Source organism: Rhyacophila brunnea, unplaced genomic scaffold (assembly GCF_057557595.1).
Source record: "Rhyacophila brunnea isolate RB1 unplaced genomic scaffold, BYU_Rbru_1.0 scaffold_2, whole genome shotgun sequence".
In the NCBI taxonomy this organism is placed as follows: domain Eukaryota; kingdom Metazoa; phylum Arthropoda; class Insecta; order Trichoptera; family Rhyacophilidae; genus Rhyacophila; species Rhyacophila brunnea.
The window spans coordinates 17,599,344-17,616,627 of record NW_028232859.1 but is presented as its reverse complement, the minus strand read 5'-3'; the positions used below and the strand labels follow the sequence as shown (position 1 = coordinate 17,616,627).

Genomic DNA, 17,284 nt, shown 5'->3' with positions numbered 1-17,284 from the left:
AATGTGTGAAATATAACTTTTCATACAAAACAGTGATATGTTTGAATCGTCTATCACGCATAAAAATATAAAATATGAAAACGGATACTAACTCATTTGTTTTAAAACCATAATAGGTATGTTACTTTACTAATTTAATCCCCAATACTCCAATGCCGTTACCCTTGTGAAGGTTGGCAGCCAAACATTAATCTTCACCTTTAAGACTGCTGAAACCATATCCGAAAATTCTTCAATGACGATATTCGTATTCTGTTCAGAACTTTGTCCTGGAGTACCTCCCCTATATGATATGTTGTAGGAGGTGGATATTTTACCCATGGCCCCCATATCCTGAAACGGGCCCCGGGCCAGGATCTTTGACGGCCCCCTACCTATTTCTAGGATTAAAGGTAGTGTGACGGTTTACAGTAGCGTTTTCCAAGTGGCGTTCCAGGTAAAATTGAGGGTATAAAGTTTATTTTTAACATTTATTTACGATTTTTAATAAATCTACTTGAAGTTGTCGACACACAATAATAAAAAAATGCACTACACAACCGCGTGTTTTAACCGACGCGCGACCTTTTTAGTCTTAGGACAAATTTGTAAAGTGTGTTTATCTCACTTATCTGCTCGATCCGCCACGCCTGGCCCCCAATGAGCTCAGACCCCAGGCTAGAGCCCTGTCAGCCCCCTTGTGGGGGCCATGATTTCACCACACTACATGATAATTATTATAAATTAATGTTTTTTGTATTTACAACGGTTAGTCTAATTTGTAATGTAATTTAAATTTATTCCTAAATAATTAAATGAATAGCTATCTTCCGTATCATTTAATTTTAATCCATGATGAATTTTTGTGGCTGTAGATTTTTTATTTACTGGCAGCAGGTGGGTACCCGTCTATTAATCTATGCATTTATACAATTTTCTTTTCCGAGAATTTTCATTCACCAGCAAAATTTTTCATAAGTTGTCTTGCCCACCAGACGTGTAGTTATGTTTACAAATTGTGAGATTTGGACGGAAAGGGTTTTCTATATGCGCAATATCGGATAAGTAGAGAAAGTGCGACGCAGTGAAGTCGAACGGATGGTCTATGAATGAAAAACCCACCCCTTGTTGACAACACTACCCCCCAGAGACTCAGTAATGATTCTCAAACTGGCTCGTCAATAATTTTAATACGATTTTTATGTTAAAATAACGTAATAGAAATAACGAAATCATTCGCCATTTACTGAAACAAACACATCAGCTGGATCCGTTGCTATAACATATGCGCAATATCCGATACGTAGAGAAGAGGCAGGTCAAAAAATTGTGAGCTAGAAGTAGTTACTCATGACTGCCTATGCTTGAGGTATCGAATTGGACAGGAGGAAAGAGTTTTTGGAGGAAGCTAGGATCTACACTGAGTTATTTCTCTCCCGATTATGAGTTTTAGTATGCAAAACTTGTATTTGCAAAAGCAGATAGCTACCTATTATAATAACGAAAATATAAATAAATGCATTTGACCTGGTTTCCCCAAATCGTTGGGCATCTTACTTGGATTGGATACTAATATCCATTTATAAAATATGCAGATGGAGCAAAGAAAAAGCAACGCGTATCAAAGAAGGAATTATTGTTAAATATCTACAAAAAAATAGATACATCAATCACAACATAATTTGGTGTTATTTCGTCTAGATATTATGCGCATGTAATATAATACAACCTATGTCCTATATGATAATTCAGAATATCCTGTCTCGCAAAAAAGCAGCTGTTGATGTACAGTAAAATTTATTGCGCTAGAAGTATTTTTCCGTAGATAAATCGTTTAAAAACTTGAGAAGAAAACACTTCTCACTTTTGTGAAATTTCAAAGAGACATAAAATAAATTCCGAGCTGATAGCAAGCAGTCTGAGGAGGACAGAGGGAATAATAAGGTCTGCCGCTCGCAGTGAGAGGGCGCAGGGGAAGGGTTGTGAGGTCAGAAGGGAGTGGGGTGGCGGGGGCGATAGGGGTGTTGGAAAGGGAAAATAGTTCGCAAGGCCGCCAGCTCGTCTTCCCGACCCAAAAACAGCTGGCTTTCATTTCATATTTATTATTATTTAATTTCATTTGCTTAATGGCCTTAATGACTATATATTTATATATGCGTGTGTGTTTGATGAGATGAGTGCCTATAAGTACTTCGTTGTAATGTATTTGTAAGAGTCCGCAATATTTTTACAGCAGACTAGATACATAGAGCCCGGGGAATATAAGCTAGATAATTCTGAATAGATGGTAGGTACTCAATTTGGTAGGATACATGTAATATAATAAATTAGGATTATATAATATTTTAGAATTTGAAGGAAATTAGATTCGCGTAGTCGTAGTTAGAATAACATATTAATATGTTTGTTCACACCATGACACTATTGAGTATGGAATGTAAAATGTTTGTATCATCAATATTATCATAGAATTTTAAAACATTATTTAACTGTATGTATAGCTAGCTATAAAGTAAAGCATGTTTTTACCATTTTCGCTCCGGACTCAAATAAATGATGTGGACGTGGCGACAATATGAGAGGTAACAAAACTCACTTTCTATAATAATTATTACTGATTGTGGACCATTTTCTCAGTGCTTATTAAAAGGCTGTGAACGGAGGGAGTAAAATAAGATACAAAAATCCATGCCTTGAATGCACACGCGATAAAAGTAAATCTTTAGTTTTGCTCCTACTCCGATACTCCTACGATCGTTGAGCCGCTGATTTCGCCATAACTGAGTCGTAAATATACAATAGTCAGCACAATACAATGAATCTACATATTTTCGACTTCTTAATCTTAAATAGCTGGTAGGTATAAACTTGCGAGCACGAGGATTTCGCTGCCGCCGTCAACGGGTGAAATAACATTTTATTTCGCGAATCGCGCACACCGCGAGTATGAACTGGTGTGACATGATTCCTGGTATTTATCAAGACGCGCTCGTCAATCGTTTGAAGGGTGAGCGAGGACAAATAATCCAACAATTGCGGTAGTTTTTAGGTGTTTCCCAATATTTCGCTGTATAGCCACTCTATATATATATTTTTTATTTAGGTCAACCAACGGGATCAATCACACATGATAGATATGAATATAATATAGAAAAAAATAATATGTGATGGTCCCAATAACAGGCGGACTCAAAAAGCATAATACATCAAATTAAATTAGATCAAATTAATATTATGTACAGCTGTAATGAAGCTGTAATTATTTTGAAGATAAATATAAGGTCAGAAATAGTACGCCGTGTTTCTAAAGATTGTATTTTGAAATGTTCCAATTGGGAAGAATAATTGGGTAAGTTCATATTGAGGTGACTGCTGGTGATAGATGATTTAAAAAAAGTTTTTGCACTCATTCCAATCTGTTGACATGAATAGTGTAGTGTGGGTTAAAAAACACAGTACCTAGGTAAATTTGGTCAATATACGGTATTATTACAATCTGTTTTCCGACCAAATACAGTAAATTATATTTCTTATAATAATTATCATTACCACGAGGAAGGTTTGTATAAATGTATTGATTTGAAATTGTAGTCAGACATAAAAAACAAAAGAGCGTAATATAGCTGGATAGTGCTTTACTACACCTTCTAAAGAAAAGTGACAAATACATTGAAATATAATAAATTTACAAAATAACAAAAATAGATAATAAAGAGCAAACATTCAATATTTGAAAATAATTTTATTTGTTTTCTGATCGATTCTCAGTTGCAACTGCGTCGTTATCTGGTCATGACAGATTTGAAAAAAAGACAATTTATGGAGAGTTTAACGATACTACGGCAGTTGAATGAAACCACTGCGTTCTATATTTGACTATAACATAAGGCAGTGGTGCAATTAATAAAAAACATAGCACTATCGATCAGCTGCTGTCTACTTCGCGACTTATGTCGACTTGTGTTTTTTGTGGATGGAGTTTCTCATTATCTTTGATTAAATAACGGAAAATTTTGCAGATATATATTATCACGGATGTAAAGCAAAAACAGCATTAAAGATAACAACATTATCCTGAAAACGCCATACCAAGTTGTAGCTTGTGACAAGTTGTGACAAATGGCTATTGCTGACGGGACGTTTGGGATGTTGAAATCGAAAAAAAATTAACTTCACCAAAAATCGTTTACTGGTTCGTAATCGCTTTGGCATCGGCATGTATTTTACAGTACTACATTAAAGTTATGATATTATTCGTATATTTACATGTTATGAAAATTATGTTTTTCGGGGAAAATTATCGTTAGGGCGAATGCGTAAAATAAAATACAAACTGTTCGATTTAGCGGCGTGTAGGTAGTCTCGCTCCATTATTGATTTTTCCGCCGAAAGTCGACGAAAAAAAAAAACACGGTGATATATTATTAAAAGTGTCGTGATTGACTTGGACGATAAGTTTGAATAAAATACAAGAAGCGAAGGCATTTCCCGCGACGGCGCTTATAAATCAAAGACAGCCGACGGTGAAAACAAAACGACTTTGACGTCATTATTTCAGGTAAAATAAAGCGACTTTACCCATATTTTTTAATAAAATAAAAATACAAATAGTATTTTTGGCGATGGTCATGATGTATGATACTGTGTGTAAATGATAAGCATATAAGGCCGCAGAGAAAATAAATAATGAGTCACTCAGAAATGTTAACGTCTCGTCAAAAGTATGATATTTTTATTTATTGAATATGCACCCTCATATGAGACCGTGGTTGTGCAGAAGATAGCTGTATTTCGAAGTGTCCACGATGGACAACCGAGAAGACTCCGAGAGATAAGTCCTAACTGACTGGACATAGGTCACTGCTACCCTAGTAAAGAAAGTAGAATTTATACTTTACCGAGATAAGTACTCTCCTGTTTATTGTAGCTCATCATACGATATTAATTGCATATTAAGTATATAGAAATTCCACAAATTTCAGCTACTACGATTAGTTAGTCATAATCGTTAAAGGTGTGACTATCGTCAAATGCGGTTATTCTGCCTATTCAGGGATAATAATAATATGTTATATGCTGCAGTAGACTAAATATTTATTTACGGTTTTTTACTCAATCCACAGTCGATTAGAACCTTTCAACATATGATACTAATATAAACTACCTAAACCTATGATCATGTTACTAACGAATGCATTTGACTTTTGTAATAAAATTGTTATGTAGATGCGCACTGAACCCAACTCTCCAAAATCACCATATTATTCCTTCAGAAATACAAAAGGATCTTGGCTTTATTACCCACCGGAGAAGCAATCGATTAAACTATTTTTTTGTAATTTCATACTATTGTAAATCAAAATTATAACAAGTACGTGGCATCATAGTTAATATTATCATTGTACACAAATTAAATATGGATTTTCTTTATAGTTTTAGTACCGACCTACTGAAATAAATCACCAAAAGGCGGTAAGAACCGCAAACTACATTCAACGTGGGAAATATATTATGATTTTATTATGATATTATGACGTACCTATTCCATTGTCACCTTGTAAAAAAGTTAAAGACATTTTATAAAGCAGCATCGATAGTCTACTTGATTTTTACAACTCCATATTTGGAGAAGTCAAACTTAAATACAAATAAAATTATGTCGATAAAAATAGTCAACGAAATTTCATAGACTTATGGATTCTCAACATAACTATGACAAGTAAATAAGAGAGTTTGGAAACAAACAAAAAATTGTCATTATTGGCCATATTGTAGGCAATAGCTATCCATTAAATCCGATTGTGTTTTTGATAAGCTTCTAACGTAACACAGCACGACTTGATAAAGAAACACGAAAAATGAATTTATTTGGATATATGCCAAAGGTCAGCAATCACCCGTCGGAGTGATCGATATATTTATCAGGTAATAATAATGCTTTGACCGCAGAGACTAGTTTCAGGGTCAATAAAAATGCCAGCCCGGTTTATAATGCAGACAGACATTGCATTTTGAAAGACGGTTGGGGTCAAAAACGCTATACAATTCTATGAGCAGTGAAATAAGATATATATTAAAGCACACAAATTTCTATAAATTTGGTACGATGTTTGGGGAGTATCCTAATACGAGGAAGTGGCGCTAGTCTGTCACCTTGTTGCGTCCAGCTATACCACCGACGGCATGTTGAAATCGAGTCACGCGGTAGTCAACGCATGTGATTGTATGATTTGATAATATGGTATAACCATAACCGATAACGTAGATACAATAATATTCGGACGTACTTATTTCTAAATAATTCTGTATTCCAATAACTACACTACAATGCAAGAAATCTTGCGAGCGACACTGATTCTTGGAGGTGCCGCGTGGCGGTCATATACTCAATTATTAAAAGGAGCAGACATGAATGAAAAATATATTATTAAGTTTTGTATTCTTCGTAAAGGCAGGTATATATGAAATATGTAAAACAAAACCAAAAAATGAAAAAAAAACAGCTGAAAAAAATGAAATTGTTACTTCAGAAATGCGGGGCTAAAAGTTTTAGAATAATAAATAAGGAAATTACTAGGTATGTAAGTTTTGTATAAAATTATTAAAAAAAATGTAAATTTCTCAAAACGTTAAAAAACCGTCGCACTCGTCTCGTTTAAAATAAATATAGTGCCCGATAGAATTCATAATAATAAAAAAAACATACTTACGAATATCGAAAAAAAAACCTGAAGAATTTACATTGGATTAAAATTTGGCGTAGACCCCGCTCGAAGGTGGTAAGCGTCGTAGACTAGTAGGAAAGAGAAAAATTGGAGCACCGAATAACACCCGACGGATAAAAATCGATATAGTTCGCGTGCGAGTTACAAAAAAATGTAATGGTGCGAAAATTTTAGGCAAATTACAATTTTATTCGACATGCGAGACATATGTAATAAAATATTAAATTAACGCTCGGGTAGGTAAATAAAGTCAGAATTTTTTTGAATACAAATATTAGCAAAAAATATATTATATAATGTATGTATACTGTATATTGTGACTTACATCGAGATTGATAAGCCAGAAGAACGTAACGAAAATTTGGCAAAAGTAATCCACGTATAGGTTTGAATTGTAATTTAATTTTCAGCGTCCCAAAATACCCGTTAGCAAGAGTTATTCCGGGAAATTATTTTTTTGTTGTTGGGAAATGGAAAATCTAATGTGAAATAAATAATATTATTATTTCATTTTCATTTCTTGTGAAGTTTGAAAAGCATCCCTTATTTAATTTTGACTCTCCTCCCTCGATATATTGTAGCTGACATTGACATGTATGTAGTACGAATGAAGATTTAGTGGGGACAGGGCGATAGAGATATAAGTACATCGAGATGTACATCAAATGATGGAAGTAACTGCTACATATAATGTAAACAGTGTGCTGCCAAATAGTGCAATGAAACGTTTGTCATTGAAGTTATCAACTACATTGTGAATTTGCGGATCGATCGACATATTATAAAAAAAATTAGGAATGACAACTACATACAAGTAAATTCTTTCAATTGAATGATTAAATATAAACAGGTACAATTACCATGATGCCTTAGGGGTGGGTTTGAAGTAAGCACAATTTCGCCGCATACATATCTTTATAAATTAACAACTTAGCGAAAATTACCACAGTAATATTAAAAAATACCGTGTCTACACATAATTAATACCATGTCCCATCTTAAGAAGACCATATGGGTGGAGAGTGGAGGTTGTATTAAAAGATTTTTCTAAATACAAATTGATCGCCAGATCCGGGACCCACGATATTACAGGCCGACAACACGTCACCCACTCGGCGATCGTGGACTTATAAATAAAAAGTTAAAAACTAAGAAACATTCGACTTATTGAATCGATATGTATGAATATGATTTTATTAAAGGTACCTACCTACGTACAAATTATTTTACTTCAATATCCAAAATCTCTGTACAAGAAAACTCATATACCTATGTGGTGAAATGCTTTCCTCATAAAATGGTATTTTGAAAAAGATTTCAAAATAACGTGACGAAAGAAACAATAATTATTCACATTTTTTTTAAAACAGGAAAAGAAACTGCCTTGTCTCTTGAAGGCTATTAGCTATACAACGTCCACCATTTGTCATTTGGAGCTGCAGTACGACATTTTCTTAAAAAGTGTCACATTAAATTTGACAAAAAACAGACTGGACGGACATACAATATCATGGAATTCGTTTGATATTATAAAACGTAAATTTGTGTAGTCCGAGTTAATATTTTAAACAATTGATAACTTTTCTTTAAATATTTTTCAAAAAATAAAACATTATTTTAGGAAAGAGTTAGTTTTCCCGATAATTCAGTCATTTGAGGATTAAATTTTCATTCCATTTATCCGAAATCTAGACCCATCGTGAAGAATGTGTCATATTACCATAAAATAAATTTGTAAATCAAGAATTTGGTTATTCAAAGCTATCTATTTATTTTCATGCATATTTAGAGATTTCCGACGAGTAAACGATTTAGTTAGGTAATCCCAGTCTGATAAGACAATCACAAAATACGACCCGGGTTAGTAGGATGTTCGAGAGGAAATCGAAAAAGTGAAGGAAAGAAAATTCACAATTTCAAGAAAGTAACAGGGAGCTTAGTTAGCTGTCAAAACGAACATGAAATTTTGACACAGCCCAAAAACATCGCGTTTTGAATGTTGCTATTATATGGTTATACCCAAGAAAAGCGTAATCAATACAATATAAGTGAGTTTCCTTTTATAAAATAACTGAAAAATAGACTTACTTTTAAATAATAAAAACAAAATTACTTTTATTTCAACCCCTTTTCAATTTGGATGAAAAAATCCCTTTTAACAATTAATATTAGAAAAATGTGTAAGGTCGTTGCAGAATGAATGTGGCCATAACAAGGTCGCATAAAAATATTTGAAACTATAGTCGAAACCCCATGTCTTTTGTAAATACTAGGTCATTCGTTTTATATTACGTTCGCAAATGTTACACATTTTTAAACCCTTGCATAGAAATATTTCTTTCGTCAACACAAGGTCATTCGTTACATCGTTCATTACACAACTAATTTAAAAATCGGTTTGCTGGACATCAGAAGACTGAAGGCTTTCTAGGCCTTCTTGTATCGGCGTAGGCTGAGGATTTCCTGAGCTATTTATTGTTACTTTCAAGGTAGTATTAGGTAGTATTAGGCATATTTTTCGCTATAAGTACAATTTACTCCAGCTCATAATGCAGAAACAATGAATAGGGAAGCAAAGCATAAATATAATATTATCTTGGCTACACAACTTCCGCTCAAAGACAGCGCCAGTCAAATTGGTGATCTGAGACGACTGGCGCAGGATAATGAAATATATCCAGTGTAATTTGGTCGCCAAAATTTGATAGAAGCCAGCTTCAAAAGATTTATACATGAGTTTAAGCATAATCAACGTATTTCACCTTAAAAACACTAAAAAAAACGTGTTTAGTATACTTGTTCCAGTTGTCTACTTAACCTTCACAAATTAACATGATGACCACATATTATATAATATATTTTTAAGCGACTATATATACTTATTCGTGTTTCAAAATTTCCATTGATACACGCTATTGAATAAACGTTCTTTATATTGCTGAAAGATACAACCACTTCTATATTATGTCAAAAATGAAAAACTATGCTACAAATCAAAATGGGGAATAGCGATTCAATATACACAAAACTTTTTTTAGAACGTAATGGAAGGAGTAGGCGTATAATATATCAATTTCGTAGAAATTTATTTATGGAAGTAAAATATCTCTATTTAATTTTCTGGGTTATAAAGTTATCGCATTTAAAGCGTTTGCGATTTTAATTACAACATAACAAGTTAAAAGACCAATATTTATCACGCAATAAGTTTAGATGAGTTTATTCATTAAAGTATAACTCTTTTCGGGGTTCCATTGAGGATATCGATACTAACATAACTGCTACGTAATTCATTGATTTTTTTTATATTTAAAGGTTTGAAGGTTATAGTATGTAGAAGTGTTCAATGAAAAATATCCACACGCGTTATATTTTTGTAAATATAAAAATGCTGAGAAAAGAGAAAACTTTCGGCGCGTGTGAATATCGAAGGTTTAAAATGTAAAAGGTTATTCAAAGAGAATAAAAATGCGAAGGGTGGGAGAGCTTTGGAATGGAAGTAGGTACATACTTGCGTACTATAAACGTATATGTACTTATATACATACATGTAGGTACCGGTTTGAGCTTCGATGGACTTTAATTTGAAAGGCCGACCTGTCGATTTTCTTAACGTTTTCTTTACAGCAAAAACACTCACCTGAGTCTCACTAAATCTACAGAGTTTTTCTTTACTAAGATATCGTGAATAATAGTAGTACCTAAGTAGTCGTGAATAGTAGTAAGTGTCGTAGATACCTATGTTTTTGAAGTTTTATATAATATTAATCCTCGTGTAATAATTATGTATATTATAATGGAGTAGGTTAAAAGCAAAAGGGCTACTAACCATTTTTGAAAAGCACAACAGTCACTCTATATAACTAATGTTTAAACAATGCCAAATAACGTTGTTATTTTCAGTTTTGAATGATGGTCAAAGTAGGTCAGTACAATTTAATTTTGTAATTAATATAATATAATAAAACTTATCAAGTACATAGTTACTTAAAAACCCCTCAAAACTGTGTAATTATTTTTAAACGCATAATACTCGTATCTCAACGTATAGGTGACGTAGAGTAACCCTTTTGCTTTTGACAAACCTAATCAATGTGGAATAAACACCTATTGATCGAATTTATAACTAAACATTTTCAAGTGTTTCTTATCTCAAATATAATAATTACAAGATAAAAAGAACTTTTTATTTACAACGTTTTTAAATTTTCTGTTGAATCATATAAACTTGACTTGACTAGCTTAAACGATTAAAAAAATGGGTACTTGATAGAAATACTGAATAATGGAATGTCATTTCATATTGATTTCCATAGTAACGCACGTATATATTAATAATTTAGTTGCTAGGACCCCCTAGTAACCAATAATGGTATCGAAATAATTTTTCATACAAAACAGAATAAACTAAAAATTAATTAAATTCCACTTAAAGATGGCTAAAAGTATTATTATATAGTAAAAAATGCATTGGCATCGTGTTCTGATATATTCTAAAAGTTTCAAATGTCTAGCTAATCGGGAAGTTATATAATAATCGATTGCAAGATTTGTACCGGACAAACAACCACCGGAAAAATAAGAATACGAGCTAAGAAAAACGTTGTAAAATAGCATGTCTTTTCATCAAGAAATAACAGTGAAAAAATATCAATGAATAATACACAAGATTTAAAAATTTAGTATTCTTTATTGTACATACCTACATTATTCAGAACACCTCAAAACATATATATTATAATTATGTATGCTACGTATATATATATATATATATATATATCAGTGGCGTGCGAATCCTAGCTGCTGTGGATACATCGCATGCCTTAATAATTATTCTAAGGTATTCATATGATATCCATAAAACCAATAAATACATTTCATAAAGTTGCCCCATACTTTTCCTCATGGGAGTAAATATGGTGTGGGACTTTGCTATTGGGTGGTAACATTTCAATTGTTCTCAATTATTAAAGTCCGTTGTCAACGTATAATTCAATTAGAAACTAATAATAGAAACACAGCACTCATATTATGTATCTATCTTAGAGTAAAATACCCCTTTATATGAATATGATTTAGAATAGTATGCCCGATCTCACAAGATACCGCACGCCACTGATATATTGATATATATATATTATGTATATATACATTTTGTAATCATAAATATTTAGCTGTAACTGTAGGAGTTTTTAAGAATGACTGATTTGGAGTTTGTAGACATTTGTTAACGGGGAATAAATGGCCGATGCTTTCAATTGATAAAACTCTCATAAAGTACAACTATTGTCACTTGTACGACACATATTATGTCTGCGGCGACATTGAGTAGTTCGTTATCATTTAGATGAAATATATGAGGCTCAATTTTTCGGACCGAGAGATTCATTTCAATTGTACTCTAATGGCGTAGCTTCTTTCGAAAGGCTTTGCGGCGCGGCGGACAAAAAAAAACAAAATGAATGGCCTGTAAGTATTCTCCACGAGTGATCATTGTGGAAATAGCTGGAGGAGGGTCGCGCGACAGATACACGACATTAATTTAATATGTAGCGAGACGGCAGACATTTTGCGCCGATAAACGCGGCGATTTTCGCGCGCGGCAGGAAGTGGCTTAGCTGGAAAAATGGGAATCCGAAACACTCCACTTTCGGAGGATTACTATATTTCCCAACGAGTGATTACATTATTCAGGGTCTGGGTAGGGTTGTACATAAAAAAGGTAAACTCTTACAGCTTATATAAAAAAATGATGCTTTATCGAGTTTCAGCGATACGAGATTCTATTTCTTTTTATCGAAGGTAACGTGATATTATTATGTTATCTAATCAGAGTATCATTTGAACGACAATATGCATGACGGAGAAGTCCTGTACATTCATTTAAACGAGTATTTTGAATTAAGTGTCATTGAGGGCATTTATTAATATAAATAATATTTAAAAGTATAATAAAACATACTTTACACTTTATCTATGCAGATATATTTACTAATTATGATCATAGCATTTGTATTTAATTCAAAATTATCAGTAAGAACTTCTTTCTTTCGACCATGTCCGATCCTAATAGGATCATATGGGCCTCCACAAAGTAGAGGTTTGTATTAACAGATTTTTTTTTTTTTTACGAGAAATGGATGTCAGCCACTTGCTCAACCTATTAGGTTCATACCCTGACAGACACAAATTGAAAAACAATTCGGCTTCAATTGCAGCTTAAGCGTTGGACTATAAGGCCGTGGGTCCCAGGTTCGAATCCTAGGTCTGGTTGGTACACATCAGTAACATAATATGATTAAAAAAAAAAAGTCAAAGCTTAACCTATCGACCCAGATTTATAAAGACACATTTGAAAGACAAAGACAAGTTTTAAAATATTCGCAGTTATCGTAGGTATTAAAAAATGTCCGCAAGTAACTCTATTAGGTCCGATTTAAACTATCGGTAGGAATCTAAAAATTTCGTGAATGCACAGACAAATTTAATCTGGTAGAGCGATACAATTAAAAAAATTATGATGTCAAATCGAAATCGTTACCATAATAATAAACAGAATATTACTTAGGTAAATAAGATTATATAAATATTACGTAGGTGCCTACATAGATTTTTCGTGGTATAAAACTTTTAAGAACTAGGAATGATACTATGTAATCTAGATCCTCGATTAGTAGCAAATTAGCAAGTTAATCTCTGGATTGGAAATGCTAGAATCCCAGAATTAGTTTTAACATGACTTTCATCAGAAATAATCTATTTTTGTGAACTAAAAAAGGATACCATAATGAATAAAAATAAACGAACGTTATGATTTATCTTCTTACACATTTATTTATATATTTTTTATCAGAAAAATACATACACTTCCATATTTCACTAGTAGTCGGTTATTTAAAACATTGTAGAGGAAGGACAAATTCTTCTGGCATTGTGACCACGACGAAATCACTTTGAAACGGTGTTGGAGTTATTTGAAAGTAATGATACCAAAATGAGTCGCCTGTACTCCTAGAAGAATCTGACAAAATTCTACCGACAGATTATTCGCTATCGTTATATTATAAATTTATGTAGCCTACGTATGATACCTACATATTGTCATTTTTCGGGAATGTGAGATAAATAATATACACTTCAGTAACTATTAAAGCTGTTCTTTCCCCAATAGTCGGTAACAGTCACATACTTCATGATTGTAAATACTAATCTCGAAAACCTGGATAAATTCAATCCAGGATTACAATCCCTAGTATGAAGGAAGCAAATGAGTGGAAGGATATAAATTCATACAAAAAAAACAAGCCTACTGTAATTGAAAACAATATTTTTAGAATATCCAACGCCGACGTTTGACGAAAGCTTTTACATTTTGATCAAACATAGCTGCCGGCGTTAAAATCTTATCACGAACTCCCAGCATACGGAACGCCGAGGCAGTGAGATTCCAAGCCGTACACATCCGGCGTTGTATCAAATCAAAATGAGCGTTCGCATTTTAAAAGCCTTCGACAAAGCCGTCCAACATAAAGACTCGTTCATTCATCTTCAAAAGAGGCTGGCTGTTTGTGGCAGACCGCCTCCAGATTTTTCAAGCACACATAGCGGGACGAATTCCTCTTTGAGCATGCTGTGTGTACAATATGAATGGCGAGAATACATCTCCATCTACGTCATTACGCTTATGAGCTTTGTGGTCCTACGCCAAGCCGGGAAATGTAGAGGTTGAAACTGCTGGGAATATTAAAATAAAATGACAACAATCCACCATATCATTGTATTACGTTTAGTGTTAGGAATTTAATACAATTTGTAGTTATAATTATTTACCATTACCTATATTATTTATTATATTTACTATGTTTCTTGCTAGAAGGATTTATAGATGAGTTATAAGAAATAACAACAAAATAATTACCAACATTAACTACGGAAAAAAACACTAAAAGGTGTTTGATATTTCTTTTCTATCAAATTAGAAAAAAAATGATACCGGTGTAAGTATCTCGCCCCAGGCCCCCCACAAGGGGGGGGGTGACAGGGCTCTAGTCTGGGGGCCCGGGATCAAGGGGGCCCGACGTGACGGGTAGACTAGATAACTGAGATAAACATACATCACAAATTTGCTATAATAGTAAAAAAAGTCGCCTTACTTCTTGACCAATAAATTTTTCAAATAATTACGTGACGATGGGGTATAATTTTTGATTATTGTGTGTTGATGCTCGACAACTCCACAATTCAAGATAATGCATTAAAAATACAAAAATCGCGAATAATACACTAAATACTCTTATTTTTTTAAAAACTTAAACACCATTTACAAAACACCACTGTAGAGCGTCACACTGCCTTTAAACATTGCGATAGGTAGGGGGGCCGCTAAAAAACTAGCCTGAGGGCCCGTTTCAGGATGTGGGGGCCATGTCTCGCCCCATTGCTTTGTGATATGTAGCAATAAGCATTGATAGACAGGACATTTTCAACAAGGGTAGACATGGTGTTATATTAATTACGAAAAAATCAGATTTACAATCTAAAAAGAGTGAAAACGACGTACTATTTTAACTAATCGAAATTTACCAAAGAGATTGGACTAGTCTAATCTCTTTGAAATTTACCGTAAAATTGTTTTGATATGTGGGTCTATTCTATACTTATCGAACACTAAATTGATAAATAGTATCAAACTTAGGGTAGGTTTGTATCAAAATATTAGCACTTACTGTAACAAATACACGAAGCCGGTTTTTATTGTTGCAATAAGTGCGATATTTTAACAGCAGCAAGATAGGTGCTGTTAAAATATAGCACTTATTGCAACAATAAAAACCGGCTTCGTGTAATTGTTACAATAAGTGCTAATATTTTGATACAAACCTACCCTAAGTTTGATAATATTTTTCACTTTATCACTTTAGCGGTCGATAAGCATAGAATAGACCCATTGAAATCGATTTCCTGCATTAGTAAACACTCGTGAGTGCTGAATATAGAATTTGTGACAATTTTATATTATATTCTTTGTTTCAACGATATATTATTATATATACGGGGACTGAGTAAAGGAGCAGTTTTCATTTTAATGAAGTAGTATTCTGTTAGATGAATAAATTCTTAAAAACAAGATTTAAGATGGTATCCATAAACAGTGTAAATTATTACGACAGTGAAATGCGTTACATACTACAAGAATATTAAAATTATATTCAATAAAATAGAAAAATATACCTATAATTTATTACACAATAACCATATTTATTATAGATAAAAACATAATAAACAATATTTCTTCATATAATATAATATATCATTCGACCCTAGAAAATTAACTATTATAAAGCTTTCGCCCGAAATGTGAAAGACATGGATCCAACTTATTTAATGATTTTTTTATAAGGGGTATATAATATGTAATATGTTTCCGAGGCTGTACCACAATATAATGCATATTTTATTATTCGGAAGCATAATATAATGAGTCATTGATAACTAAAGACCCCGCAGGTACTTTTCGTGTGGCGACATTATAATATAAGTAAGTGCCTATTACATAAATGGAATATTACGGAGGAAAATGTTATAGAATAAAGAAGAGATTTCAATGTAAAAGCTGTAAGATAGATTTTAAATGCTCGTTTAGTGAGAGAAAAGCTGCGTAGAATATCCAGGGCCGCAACAGTAAGCGAAAATACGCAATATTATAAAGTAAACATATAACATAGTTGGCAGAAAAAATGTTAGATTTTCTCGAAATTGAAGAAATGTCTAGGAATTTCAAGTCATAATTTATTATAAATATTGTGTTTACGATATAATCATAATTAGGGTACGCGTACTGTTTTAACGACAATGCATGGACAATTAGAGTAAAGTCGACCAATTTTTAAGACCAATTCAAACACGCGCGTCAATATCATTTTACTCCCTACTTCAATTATAGTCTGTCAATTTATGGTTACAGCCGTATGTTGTAGCTTAACCACTGGGGAATGCCAAAAGAAATGGCGTATTTCAAAAAAACTACCTTATTCTTAGGTCAATAATTATTATAAAGCAATCATTATTCGTAAGATGTTTATCACACTTGAATGGTCAAAGACATAGCTTATAATAAGTATCTTTAGAATCATCTTCAAATGTGTTAATCTTGCCGATTTTTTTAATAATAAAATGCCTAATTCTTGTCAAATTTGGGATCACAGAGATTATCAATATAATTTTTTATCGTAAATATTTTACTAAAATTATCTCGTCATAAATTATAATAATGGTTTTATAAATGCGATTAAAAATTAATAAATGTAAAAAATCTTAACACCACTGCACATTCATGTACTGAAATATGACTATATTCTAAAACATTAGAGCGAGAGGTTTAAAAGAATACTATTTTATGTAACAAAAGTACCTTATGCAGTCATCAAATGTTTCAAATAAATATAAAGGATAATAAGGCTTCAAAATTATACAAATAGATTATCTACGACGTTTAAGGAGTGTCCAGGATCATGGTTTTAAAATACAATAAAAACCCAATTTTGACCTACGCTGAGCATGTGGGCCGTTAAATTTTAAAT

General features: G+C 32.8%; 1 protein-coding gene across 2 annotated transcripts in view; it reads right to left on the bottom strand.

Moving 5' to 3' along the window:
- Oatp30B (Organic anion transporting polypeptide 30B) overlaps nucleotides 1–17,284 on the bottom strand; it is a 184,333-nt gene that overhangs the window by 9,750 nt on the left and 157,299 nt on the right. The window lies entirely within an intron of this gene.